General features: G+C 43.3%; 1 protein-coding gene across 4 annotated transcripts in view; it reads left to right on the plus strand.

The window, feature by feature from the left end:
- The first annotated feature begins 462 nt into the window (after positions 1–462).
- The window catches only part of PAK1 (p21 (RAC1) activated kinase 1), a 78,913-nt gene continuing 64,984 nt past the window's right edge, over positions 463–14,391 (plus strand). The window contains exon 1 of one of the 4 annotated variants that reach the window (XM_054848212.1): positions 463–625. The gene's annotated coding sequence lies outside the window, so the exon portion shown is untranslated. Of the gene's footprint in view, positions 626–757; positions 931–11,115; positions 11,135–14,391 lie in introns of those variants that run through there. The other 3 variants (XM_054848129.1, XM_054847975.1, XM_054848053.1) reach the window with 3 other exon arrangements.

Below are 14,391 nucleotides of genomic sequence, written 5' to 3' on the forward strand. Positions count from 1 at the left end.
TTTTACTTTTGTATGTCTAGAGAGCATGTTCCAAGCACACAACCTCATCATGCCCATGCTGGGTTCTTGAGAGCAGTGCAGCTATACGTCTGTGCAATCAAATCCCTCCTCTTTTTCCCTTTCAGCAGAGCACAAGTGCTGAGCCGAAAACTCCTGTTAACCAGGGTGACAAGTTTGCAGCAAGCTTTGGATCACCGGGAGAGCAAACACCCGTACCCCCGCAATATAAGGTACAGACGTCTCGGCTTGTGCAACACAAAAGCAGGGCAGAGCCCATTTTATTGTTGCCTTTTTTGGATCTGCATGCACACAGTCCCTAGCCCAATGGAGCCGGCTCTGCGATAGCACAGTGTGATACGAGTAACAGAAATAAAGTCATTACAGCGTTGCATGCCAAAGGTATAACTGCGAGTGATCGACTCCGTGCGTTGTAGCTCCGTTGATGGTGCGATCACGGAAGACTTTTACATCCCAGGCAAACGCCGCTCCCTTCTCTGCCCTGCGAAGGTGCCGGGCTCCGGGAAGCAGCCTGCAGCTGCAGCAAGGCTGTAAACAGCCCACGGATTTCCCGAGGCAGCACAGAGGGGAAGCAAGCTCCGGGCTCCAGATCTGCTGCACCGGGAAGGTACACCCCCCCAAACTTTCCACCCTGGGCCACTCAGCAGCGGTGCTGCGCCCCAGCGGAGGCTCCCGCCCCGCCCCATCCCCGAACGAAACGGAAAGGTCCTGCTCCGCTGTGCCCGGCTGCCCACCTTGGCGGCAGGGGGGCGGCGGGGCGGGCCCCCCCGGAGCCAATGGCAGCGGCAAGGCGGGGAGGGTGAAGAGAGGCGGTGCCGGGCCGACAATAGGGGTGGCTGGAGGGCAGCGTGGGGAGCGGGCAGGGCGGCCAGCCGGGCGGAGAGCTGGGCAGCACCTTGCGGCGGGCGGAAGGTGGGTCCCGCCGGGCTGGGAAAGGGGATTTCCTCGCTCGTTGTTTTGTAGCCGGGAAGTTTGCAAAGCGGTTGAGCGGCCGGGCTTTCCTTTCTTTTTTTTTTCTTTTCTTTTTTCTTTTTAATTTTCCTTTAGGAGCAGGGTACCGAGCCTGGCTCCCTCCTCCTGCCTCCCAGGCTCATTCATTTAACAAAGGGAGTTGTCTTCAGCCCTCAGGCTTTGCAAGCGGGGAGCTGTTTGGGGCCGCATGCTTGGGGTCCCGAGGCAGAGATTGGGGTGGGAATCGGGGCTCAGCCCAGAGTTTCTGCTGAGCACCCTGTCCTGGCTTCGGCTGGAAGGGCGGGTGCTTTGAGCAAACACAAAGAATTGAGGAGCTGGACCCTTGCTGGGCGATGGGGTGATGCAGCCCCGGGCTTTGTGTGGCTGGTGCGCAGGGATGGAGAGGTGGGAGTGTGTCTTTTAACCCCCTCCGCCCCTCATCCCTCGCCCGCCTGTGTGTGTATGAAACTGGATTTTTGCTATTAAGTACTTAAAAGCAAAGCTGAACTTAGGATCGGGGGATAATTCGAATTGGAAGGGACCTCCGCTGGTCTTTAGTCCAGCTTCCTTCTCAAAGCAGGGGCTTCTGCCTGGGGAGTGGGTAGCAGTGAAACGACGTCGTGAGAGGGGTGGCACCTCTGGGTGCTCTTGAATGCTCTTGGGAGCCCGAAGGAGAGGCAGCACCAGCAGGACAAGCCCACAGGAGCAGCAGCGCTTCTCTCTTCCACTGTGCTTGGAAATGCCCTGATCCACAGCTCTCCCATGCCTGCAATCCCTGTTCTTGCTGCTTTTGTTATCCAATGGGCTTAAAATTCATGATTGTTGGGAATAGCTGGCTCTATCCGTGTGTGTGTCATGGTGCATCTGCTCCTGCTGAGCATTACTTGATCTTTATTCTGACATTACCTCCAGGAGTTTTTCTTCAGGAACAAGATTTATAAATAGATGTCAAAACCTGGCTCTTTGCTGGAAACCTGTTACTGGCTGTGAGGCATGTACTTTATGCGATGATTAAGTATGAGATATATATGTGTAAGAACAACTGTAAAAGCTGTTTAGTTAGCCAAGATTTTCAAAGTGAAAGCAGGTATTGTAGTTGGGTGAAATGGCTGTGTCGGGCACAGACGGAAGAGTGTTTGTTCTCTTTGCTTGCAATTACTCTTTGTACAGTGACTCATGGATGCCTTTCACTGAACTACCTCCCCCTTCTCCATACCTGGAGTTTCCTGGTGTTGCACACATTACCTGGCAAAGCTGGGAGCATCTTCCCATCTGCTGTTCTAACATCTCTTAGTGTGGGCGTGTTAACCTTGCTCACAGCTTTTTAGGATAAGGCTGGGAAAACTTGTGGAACAGTTTGCATGTGTGTCCATTGGATGCTTAGAAATTGCTTTCCCCTGTTCATTTTCAAGTCAGACGATTAAAGCTCATCTCTGCATGGAGAACATAAAGTGTGGTAGAAATTTAAATAAATCTATTAAACTATGGATTGCCCCTGTCCTGTGCCACGGGACAGAATTTGTTCTTTGCTTTACTGTATAACAAAGCTGGAGTTTAAAACTGGAGGCTGATAAGCTGGGTGGGTAGTTAGCCTTTCTGAGTCCTGTGGGGAGGGACCAGCTTTTTTAAATGGGATGATATAACTACCATTCTTTGACTTGGAAATGAAAGCCGAAAATAAAATTGAAGAGGAAAATGCTCTTGCAGCGGGAGTGCGTTGATTGCTTTTAGGGGATATGTGCTCTGGATGTTGCTCAGAAAGAAAGAGTAGGGAAATGTAAGGCTTCTGGTTCATGCTTTCTCCATGCATCACAGGGGCTTTAGAAGAAATGTGTGACAAGTCCAGCGTAATTTCCACAAGTGAAAATATATTGCTGCTTTAGTGTGTTTCTGACTGCCTTGCTTGCACTGGATTAAAAACTGATGCTAGCTTTTTTTGCATGAGAGGTCAAAGAACTGTTTGATTACTGCTGATTCTTGTGTATCCTTTTCCAGGTCTGCGCAGATCTTTTCTTTCAACTTTGACTACAAGTGCATGATTTTATTTAATTTTTTTTTTTTTAAGTGAGCTGCAGTGTGGCTTTTTTCCTTTTTTCTCCCTTTTGAGCACCTGTCTTACTTCCTTGATGTGGGAAGTTCTGTAATTTAAAAAGGCACTTGTTATGATCCAGTTCCCTTATATTCTCAAGAGTGTACAGAACACCTAGAGCTGAAATAGACTTTTCTCAGTGGCAAAATACAGAAATGATCCAGAGCTCCACCCTTAAAGTGATCTGGGTTTACAGTTCATCCTGTCAACAGCAGATAACAGAAGCAAATAGACTTTGTAAGGGATGTGAAAAACAGTCACTCTTTGTGAGGTGGTACAAGAAACAGACTGAAACCAGGCAACTAAAACCAAAAGTCATATTTCGTACAACCCTGGTCGTAGCCCTTTGACAGGTACAAGAATATCTCTTGTTGGCTTTTTGCGTCTATGAGAAGGCAAAATAATATTGTGTGCTAGAATCATATTGTGTGAAAGAACCTTTTTCTATGTCTGGCAAGGAACTGAACTCATTTTCTCAGCCTGATATCTTGGCCTGTATAGGAATTGGGGAGAGTGTAGACATGTTCTGCTTCATACTGAGGGCTTGCTCTTACAGAGAAAATAATGTGTGGTGTGTGACTTTTCTCATGTACTTGTACAGCTCTTGCCTGGGAGGAACTGCTTTGCACCCCTGTTCCCAGAGATGGGAATGGCCGGGTCCATTCCCTTTCATGGCAGCGGAACTGGGACTGTCGGCAGATGCTCACTCATGTGGCACATAAGTCACTGTGATCAGTTCTTCCCTTCTGAGCATAAGGCATGTGATGCTCTTTAGGAATGAATAGCTTAAAAATGTCTGACACTGCTTATGCTAACCAGGATTTCACTCAAACTTAAGTCCAAGCTTGAAATTCCTAAACTTAGGTGTGGCTGTGCATGGCATGTGTAGATGTGGATGGTGATGGCTGTGAGGGGTAACCCTCAATGCTGCCACTGGTGATGACTGCTCCTGGCTTTGTGCAGGGTGCAAGCTCGCTTTTGTGCTGTGCCTTCTCAGGCATGTCCTCAGAGCTGTAGATGAGTTTTTGGGTGCTCCCATTGTCTGTCTCCTTTTCAGCATGTGGCAGTGGGGTGTGTGTCACAGTTTCAGGGCTCTTCATGGGATTCACTTGATGAAAATGTGGATGCTCAGAGCTGAATAAGTCTCCCCAGGCTCCCTGTATCATCAGTAGAGATAAAAAGGCTTTTTTAGGATGTGGTACATATTGTCCTTCAGTAGGCGTTTTAAAATAGGCCAGAGAGTTGTACTCTAAAAATGCTGATTCCTCTTTGTAGTTACCCTAGTCTCCTTCTCTCCCATGCATTGTGTTGTACATGGCAGCAGGTAGCTGGAAGGAGTTTCACTTATTCCCTCTCACTGTGGGGATGCAGGCAGGCAGCATTGCTAACAAATCCACTGGCAAAAGCACTGTAGTGGCATAGCTTTCATGAATTCCCTTCATTTTAGCACTTGTTTGTTGGGGTGGGGGAAGGGGAAACAAAGTCATCTGATTAAGTGCATTTCCAGGAGAATTTTAAAAAAAAGTGGAAGTATTCAGTTCTGGTTTAGGTACTAATGTACTTCTGGTAAATTGTCTAGGCTCTGGAATAGCTGTTCAAACTGGCAATCCAAGTGTTCTGGCTTCCAGTCGTATAGCTAACGATGGCCTTTCTCTATCTCTTGCATCTGGTCTGAGATGCAGGTTAAACAATAACTTTTTGTCCATGGTTTCTTTCCTTCTTGCATTATGTGCTCTTTGGACCTGCTATATAGCTAGTTTATTTCACTCCTAAGTTGATATAACTGCCTTAAAGTCATTCTACTTCCTGTCTAGAACCAGTGAAGTGGTGACAAATCAGACATCCTTTTGTCATCTTAACTTCTTTTTCTCCTCCATTTTTAAATCTAATGGGATAGAAGAAAGGTCCTAATTTGGGAAAACCAGGCCAAATCAGAACACTGCAGAAGTAGTAATTAAATGTACTTTCTGAAAAAAGTAATTTGTCCTATAGTAGCCCTTTGTGATTCCAGTTACCACGTGACGAGGCAACATGCATAATATATTGTTACTACCTTGAAGCATCTGACATCTAGCTGCAAACATCTCCTTGATCTAGGTGGGCCTGCAGCTGTGGGACTATGAACAAGTCAAGTGGCAAGTACGTGCTGCATGCAAGTGGGGCATAAAGCCTTGTCTCATGTCTTTTGTTCTCTTCTTCTTCCATAAAGTCAGTCCATACCTGTGATCTAAATGGAGAATAGGTGAGGAAAGTAATTACTATTCATACTGTTCATATCATGTGTGTTTTTGGGGTGAGGGGAGTTGTCCAAGTTTACCCTAAGGCGTTGTCTTCTGCTCTTACGAGTTTGATGCATGTAGTTACAGTGTGTCTGTCCATGGTTTATGGCTGATGGCATTTGATGACTTTACAGATGGCAGCAGAGAGAAGGAAAATCAAATACAAGATTAGGACACAGTTTGACAGAGTGGCTTGCTAAGGTGTCACAGCACCACTTTGGGAGTTACTTTCTCTAAGCATCAGCAGGGCTTTGAACTATCAGTTCTCTTAATGACTGTAAATGGCACAAAAGTATTTTAGATGATGCCTCTTACAAGACAAAGCCCATTTCTCAGGGCCTGTGTTCTCCTCATGAAATAGGAGCTGGAGCGAGAAGCATTTTTATTTGAACTGGTGGCTTGCTTCATGTGTTTTTTCTCCTCATTTACATATAGAAAGCTTAGTGTAATGTGAAATACCTTATCAGGTCTTTAGCATAAAGAATTTCCAATATAGATTTTCTGCACCTACGTATTCTGAAATGCACGTTCTCTGCTGATCTTAAAATATTAGTGGCATAACACTTAACCTAAACTCCTATGTAGAAAGAGAACTGATTCCTTTTGTAAAACTTGGATTTAATTTCCCCAGCTATCTGTAAGTGAACATTATGCAGTTTCACCAAGTTCAACTTAAAGGTTTTGTGCCAAGATGAATCTATCATTTGCCGTTACTAGGTATTTCAAGAATGTCTTACTTCAGTCGTGCTTTGAAGAGGCTAGAAATCACAGCTGAGCGTAGAATTCATGTGCGTCCATAGTTCAGACTTGTTTGGGATGAAGGAAAAGCTGATTTCCTTCAGCGGCAGCAGGAAGGAATATTCCTACCCCCTTTTCCCAATTCTGTCTGTACTGCTGAATCCGTTAGGTTCATTTCAGCTCAAGACCCTGCTCTAACCTCTGTGTATGGTGCAGGGTGTGTTTAAGACCATTACTGCGCTCTGTAACCCCAGCAGGTGTTGAGGTAGAGAGGGAAAAAAAATGAGGCCAGACTCATAATGTATCCTTTGCTTTTTCTAGTTCATTAAACTGCTCACCTGAGTATGAACTCTGGTGTCCCTTCATAATAGAAGGTAGATTTAATGGTCAGGTAACAGCTGCAAAGACCAGGGAGTGCATAGCACAAAAAGGAGTTAGCAGCAAACGGATACATCAGAATTTGAAATGCAATATTGATTAGTTCATTAAAATTAATAAGATACTCAATTATAAAACTCCCGTTACATTTAGCAGTTCTTCTGGAAATAGAACAATTTATATGTCCTTATCCTTTCAGGAATACCTCACTCAAGACAAATTTTAATGTCATTTTCCTTTGCAAACCACAGAATGTGTTAACTCTTAGTGCAGCCCAAGTTTCTCTGTCTTTTATTTAGTAAAACATTGTTTTTAATGGGCCATTGTTTTTAATAGACTGGAAGATTTAGTCATATTATTATGTACTGAGAAGTTGCTTTAATTGAGAGTGATCCAAATTAGTGTATAATTGGACTAATGTTGCTGTAGTTAGGGTCAAAAATTAAAAGGCAGATATTAACATACTGGCTAATTTTTAGCAAATCAAACAAGTCTGTTTCAAAATAAAGCACATAAAGGGGAAACCCTTTGATTCAAGCTCCGGAACTCAAGGAACAAGTTTAAAGGGAACATTTGTTCATAAAAAAGAAAAATGTCACATTTTTCCTAATTCTTCAGAAATACGCATTTGGCCTCTATAATACAGAAATGTGATTTTTCAGGCTGCAGATCTAATTGCTTTGTGGAACCTTAAATGACTTAAAGCTGTGGATTTGCAGTGTGAATCTCTATGCTTTACTAAGTATTGTACTTTGTTAAATGATATCTTTAATAAAGGATTTTCTTGAGAGCGTTTGAGCCACTTGACTCATGGCACTTCTTACTGAAATGAGAAATTGCTCTAGGAATACTCAGTTTCCATGCAAGAGGGAGGCTGGAGGAACATACATAAAATGAAGATCCTGGAATGATTGTTAAGTAGATGGCACTTCTCATGAATGTGGTCAGTGCTATTTCTTTTTTCTACAGAAATTTGATTGAATTTTCTTGCCACACTGCCCAGGAGAGTTAACTCTCCTGTTTAACCACAACATGTTAACCACAAGCTTACAGTTCACATCCTTGCTTTGCCCTGCCATCATGCTTATCTTCAGTCCTGCTTTAGAATAATATGCGAGTTCCACTTCAGTGTTGCTTCTCCAGCATTGCGATCGCAGCAGATTGCAAATGATAACGGAAAAGCTTTGGGAGCTGAACTCAAAGAGATGGCCTAGAAATGAATGCTGATGATGCCGCATAGCCTTTCATCTAACCCATCTGATAATCAAAGTAATTGGTAAGGTTCTTTGGTAAAATGTATGCGTGTTGTGGGTGTGTGTTAAGGTGTTTGATGCTTTCTGTTAAGCTCCAAGATTCTGGAGATGTGAAAGCTATGCAAAAATCTGTGTTATATAAAAGAGACTTCTCCCACTCCTATCTGTAGACAGAAATGACAGAATTTGATCCAAGTGTGCCTTGAAGACTTAAATAATGAGATTTAAGCACATAGAGGCTTTGGTTTGAGCCTCTAGTTCCTAATTTTTTTTTATGGGTGGGGGGAAGTGAGGGTATCTACTGCATCTTAACAGTAAGTTATTAATATTATAACTTAATTCTCCAAAATCACTGAAATCTTCACTGAGAAGCCTTACAGAAAGCCAGAGGAGTTGTGAGGGGAGGAAGGAGAGGGAATTGCAGCACCAGCGACAAGTATTGTATCACAGTTTTGTTGATCTAATAAAAAAAATCTGTCTTTTAATTTCTGGCTCATCAAATTTCTGGTTGTTGCATCAGGCTATATGTCTTGGTAATAAGGTGTCTGGTAAAAATTGCAGTCTCTTACATTTATGTGTCTTGTAAATTTTTCTCCTACACAATCTTGACTCCTTTGGTAGCAAAGAGAATGATTGAAAAGGCTGTACCAAATTCACAAAAAGCAGCAGGAGTCTCGTCCACTACCAGACCAGTGCCAAAAGAGTCTGAAAGAGTGGGACTACAACTACTTTTTCAGGCCTGCTTTAATCCCTTGCTTATGTTCTTAAACTAGATTTTGAAGACTATGAACAAAATTAAAATGACACTTTAGCTTGATGAAGCTGTAGCCTCCAATGTCAGACTAGTGTCTCTCTTTCCATATCTGGGAGCCCTGACACTCATGCTAAACTTAACTTGCAGTGTGTATGTGAGAACTAACTTCTGTATTCTTCCTGTTTGGTTGGTTTCTTTTCTCATCTCCATTCCTTACCTATATCTCTTAAAGCCTTGTTTGTTTGGGTTTTTTTGTTTGTTTTTCTTTTGCCTTTCTACAGAAACATTGTTCATCTCCTGCCTATCTTTATTCTCCCTGGCCACGCCTAAGATTGATGAGAAATGGAGTCCTCGTACATCTGTGATCCTGAGGATACCAGGCAAACACAGATGAGCACCAGGGAAGTAAAATACTTTGTCCTCCACCCTGGTAAGAAGCAGCCTCTTCAGGGCATGGGAAGAGGATGAAGATAGGGGAAAGGGGAGGAAACCTTAGAGTCTTTGCCTTCCTCTACCAAGCAGATGGTTTTGCGGGCAGGATATCTGGAAATATTTAAATGTGTAGATTTCATTCAGAAAGGCTGAGGAGGTGATGGTAGGGCTGGGAATAGCAAAAGCAGGACTTAATTCAAGAAGAAAAAGCAAAAAAACTCAGATTCCTTCAGGGCTCTCCTGAAAGTCAGAAAGTAGAACTCAACCAGTATATCTTTCTGTGTAGGCTGTCTTTAAATGGAGGCAGCCGGTCATAGGCGGTATTTGAATTCTAGGTTCAATAAAGGCATGTCCTTCAGTTAGAAAAGGCAAAACAGTGTCATTTGTTAGAATTCAAACACAGTATCTAAATGCTTCAATGACTTGTCATCGAGTGACTCACTGCACTGTCATAGTAGGACTTCTGGCTTTCACATGAAAGTTATACTTGCTGAAACAGCGTCCTGCCAGCTCATATTAACAGTCCCCCCCTCCCAAACTCATCTCCAATTTAGTCATGGTGAAGTGGGGGTTTGGGGGCAGGAGAAGGCAGCAAGAGGAGGTTAAGGGATCAGAAATTTCTACTTCTTCCTTGTAGACTTTCAAGTGCCAGCTTTTTCACTTGTTCAGTGTCTCTCTGAAATGAGTCCCTGAGTTGCAAAAGAAAAGCATTCAGAAGTGATGAGTTGGCCATATTTGTAAGAATTTAGTCATTTACTTGGTCCAGCCAAAAATGTCTTTTCTTGTGTGCTGTGTCTTCTTTTAAAGTTATTGGCTACTTTAAAAAAAAAAACAACCAACCAATGTTGAAATGATCTCAGCTTGATTTCCTTCATCTCCTGCAGCTGATTAGGGGATCATCAGGATAATGGAGGTTTTTTTCTCTGTTTAATTCATATCATCAATTTTATTTTAGATGCCCTTTGCTTTTTTTTTTTAAGAGCCAATCCTTTCTAATACTAAATACCTCCTGCAAGAGCCCTTCCTGCCTTCTGATCCAGTACTTATTCATCCTGGGACCTAGTCCAAATGCCACCAACAGTGCTTACGTGGGCTTTTTTTTGTTTGTTTCAAAAACATTTGATCACATGCTGACATGCAGCAGCATTAAATGCATCAGTGCGCAATTCAGGAGGTAATGATCATGGAGATTAAAAGAATCTCACCTGAGCAGCAAGTGGCTTTCTGCTCTTAACCTGTTTCTGTCATCAAGCTTTAAGTTTAGTATTACAGTGGATGTCTGTCGTATCTGATGATGTTCAGTTGCTCTTTGAATCCCACTATGTTATTTTGGCTCAGTATTGAGGAGCAGTGACTTCAGCAAGGTGATCTCATCCGACATGTGGTGTAGTTGTGTTTGGTTTTGAAGACTTGAGATCCTGTTCCATCAGCACTTCCTGTAGCTATAGGTAAATCATCTGAAATACAATAGGATGAGCATGTGAGATCTCTGTAGTCTGTCTTTCTCGTTTCTCATGAAACCTTTCTGTGGTGGGGCTCTTGTTAGCATTGTTTTTCTTTTCACTGGGATGTGGATGGGGGGAGCAGTGAAAGGCCTCTGTATGAAGCATAACCTGTGCTAGTTTCAGCATAAAGACTGTTTGACCTCTCTGTGAGGGTTCTGATCCTAAATTCCTAATGAACTAGCTACAAATTTGGAAGAAAAGAGTTTGTGGTTGTCTTTGCATTCTTCATGACTAACAGATGAGAATCCTGTGTTTGCTTTTTTTTTTTTTAAAAAAAAAATACCCAACAAACCAGCACTCCCACCCCCCATCACAAAACTGTGTGGCTGTTGGCAGCTGTTTTCCTTTTGATGTGGTCAAGTCAAAATTAATATTAAAAGTATAACTCTTGCATTTTCTTGGAGACCAAATGCATGATGAAAGGAGAGGAGAGTTCTCTCTTCACCTGCTAGGAGTGTGCTTTTCGCTTGAGTTTTTCTGGGAGGCTACAACCAGGGGGTGCAGCTTGACACAGCTCAGCTCATCGTGGCACACAGCCATCCAAAGGCAAGGGTGCTTTTCCCTTTCAGCGCTTGGCTGTGAGCTGACCTGGCAGAAAACTTAACAGAGCAATATGAGTGAGTGTAGCTGTGGTGTAGTATTAAAGATCCTGGAGCTCTCTGTAGGTTTGAAACCTGGATGTGAGGACTGTAAGACATATGGCTAGATCTGGTGGCTTCTCAGGATTAGCTCACAAAGTAAGTGCATTTTTATTTTGAAAGATCTGTCTGTCATTGTGGCAGTTGCTGTGTAGAGCTCTTTATTTTGGTTATTTTTGCTTACCTTCCTCTGTCCCTGCGCTCTCTGAACCTCTAGCACCTGCCCAGTCAACTCCTGCTGGACCTGCTTATGTTCCGTATCTGACAGTCCTTGGTACAAAATGGATTTTGACTCCTCTCTGACTGGTTCTCTGTCTTTAATGAATGTATTTGGGAGAAAGAGCCTGACAGAAAATCACAACTGGACCGTGTGTTTCTCCCACTCGCGTTGTTGTGCTGTTTTGGATCCTCCTTTGATTCAGTGTGAAAGCACAGTGTTTGTAATCCTTGCCATGCTGTAGGGATTTCCATGCTTTGCCTGGTGGGTTCATTTGTAGCAGAGTGCTTTTGGGATTTTTGGGACCTGCGTAATGTCTTACATCTGGTAAGCGTTATATATCTTCCTGTAATCTTGAAAAGATGATTCAGAATTGAAAGGATGTTTTCCCCAGCAGGTATAAGCTCTCCTCTGGGCACAAAATTCTTGCTGGTGTCCAGCTGGAACTATAGTTTTAACCCAAGTCAGAATTAAGTTGCTAATGCTGCTGCCAGGCACACAAACGTTATTAAATACTCCTACTGTTTTGCTGTGCCCCTTCCACCTTGCAGTCCTTCAGTTCATGGTTAAAGTCTTACAGTGCAGGAGTCATGTCTTGTACAAATGCTTGTCATTTATTCAGGGAGGTGTGGAGAGTGTCTGTCACCCTCCACCTAAAAACTCCCCGTAAAGTCTCATAGTGAGCATAAAACACAACTATGCTGGAGAAGTAATATGCTTTCTTCTGTCATGCAGATGTAAAGGGCAATCAGAAGCATCAGGCACAGAGAGGTACAGGAAAACACACTTCTGGTATGGCATAATGTCGCTTTATTTCTGAATACCCTGAAATATGTACAGAAAGACTTTGGCAACATTTGTGCCTCAGAATTCATAGCCAAGACGAAAACAAGATGAGAAACTTTAATGTTGTTAGGAACTGTGCAGCAGGTATTCAGTAAGATCTGGGCATGAAGGAACAAAAAAAAGTTGTGGGTTTTGTTGTTGTTTGTTTGGGTTTTTTGTAACCTGAGGACATAACTCTCAGTAGCCAATGGGTTATAGTGGGAACATTCAGGGACTGTCTTAGCAGCACTTAGAGCATAACCTTGAGAACAAACGTAGAGTGTTTCATGTGGTTACATACTAAAAGATGTGGGTAGCATCTAGTGGGAATCCAGAAAGTGCGTGGGCGCTTGATTCCCTCGGAAACCGTTGGGATTTGGCACCTAAGCTGGTAAAGTATTTTTAAAAACTCTTAAATATGTTTCTGAAAATTGGGTCTGATGTTGCTAATCAGTGTGAGGGGTGGGGGAATTTTTTTTCTGAAGTAATTGCTGCCTTTGATCCTTGTTACTGTCTAGCAGATAAACAGGAGGAAATTGAAGGAAAGCAACAGAAATGACTTTGGGGCTGGAGGGATTGACGCAGAAGGAAGATAAAAGCTATATACTTGTGTAGTTTTATAAAATGAGGAGGAGGGCAAGAGTGTTTATGGGCTTCTGAAGGGTATAAATGCCAAGGAATGGAGGGTGTGGAAGAAGGAAACTGTTTTGGTCTCCATTCTACAAGTGCCTGTGCAGGCAGGTAGCTTCACACAGCCTCATCTGAAGGGAGCATTTTCATTTAACTTGTCTGTGTTACAGGGACGTGCTGGTGAGGAACAGAAACACTTTGTGTGGCAGCAAGGAAAGTGCCTTCAGTCAGGGTAAATCTACACTTGTTTGCACCTCGGATTGCCTGGCATCTATCAGTGTCATCGCATTGCACAAAAGTTACCGTTTGTGCCAGCCTTCCCAATCAGGAGGAGCCCAGACAGAAACCCCGCTTTACGCCCTGATAGCTCCTGTCCCAAACTTGTATTGTTAGTGCTTGGATCTCCACCCTCTGTTAAAGTGGAGCTGGCTACCATGGTGACACAGTTTAATCTCACCGATCTCTTTGTGGTTTCTGAAACCTCCACCAAGAAGGAAAGGCAGGGTGACAGCCATGCCAAGGGCACAGGTTGGTATGAGGGGGAGAGCAGGGACAGCAGGCAGGCGAAACAGTCTGTCTTGGGACTGCTCTTCTAAGATGTTAGGACTTTGCTTTTTATATCCATTAGGACATAAATATTACATACATTAGGATATAGCCCGTTAGGATTAGAGTATCTTGTGGAGTGCTTGATGATAAAGATGTTAAAAAGGTTACTTGGAGTTGATAAAGCCATAGCAGAGAATATCAGGTCTTAACCGCTGAAGATATTGGGGACATTCCCACAGCAAATGCACTTTTAGCAGCCAATAGATCGGAGAAACTAATTTGAGATAAATACAAAAGGAAAAATTAGACCAAATAGATAAGTTAGATGTTAATAAGTCACCAGGGCTGGATGATATTCAACCAAGAGTCCAAGGAACTTGCATGTGAAACTACAGAACTGCTGGAGAAGCTGTATAATTTATCACTAGAAATGGCTGCTGTGCCAGAGGACTGGGATGTTGCCAATCTCATTCTCATCTATAAAAAGGGCTCTAGAGGGGATCCTGGGAACAGCACACCAGAGAGTCATGCTACTAGGAATGGAAAGGTCTGTAATAAGGATCTCTCAATATATAGGTAAATGTTAACTGTTGAGAAAGAGTCAGTGTGGCTTCTGAAAATGAAAATCCTGCTGCCCTACCCCATGAAGTTCTGTGGGGTGTCGGTAAGAAAGAGTTAAAGTGGATGCAACTTATTTGGATTTTCAGAAAACTTCTGTCAAGATTTTAAGCTCCTACAAGTTTGGAGGAAAGGTTATTTTATAGTTTGAAAGCTGCATGAATAATAGGAAGTAAAAAAGTGAGGATGATTCACTTTTCAGGATGGAGAGGGAAACATCACTGCAGCAGCAACCAAAAAAGCCACCATCCTCATCAGGAAAGAGGTGAAAGGTATCATTTTGCTTCAGTATAAATGATGCACCCGTATCTTGTTCGTGAAATGCAGTTCTGGTCTCCACATCCCCAGAAGGACACAGTGGCATTGCAGAAAGTGCAGTGGAGAAGAATTGGTTCTTGTGCCTCAGAATACGTGGAATTTGGTGACAGGCTTTGCAGTGCTCACCCATACAGGGCAAATCCCAGCTGCATTGCCTTTGCAAGAGAGTCTGCATGACCCTTCCTTTCCCCAGGGCGTT

Source organism: Grus americana, chromosome 1 (genome assembly GCF_028858705.1).
Source record: "Grus americana isolate bGruAme1 chromosome 1, bGruAme1.mat, whole genome shotgun sequence".
Lineage (NCBI taxonomy): Eukaryota > Metazoa > Chordata > Aves > Gruiformes > Gruidae > Grus > Grus americana.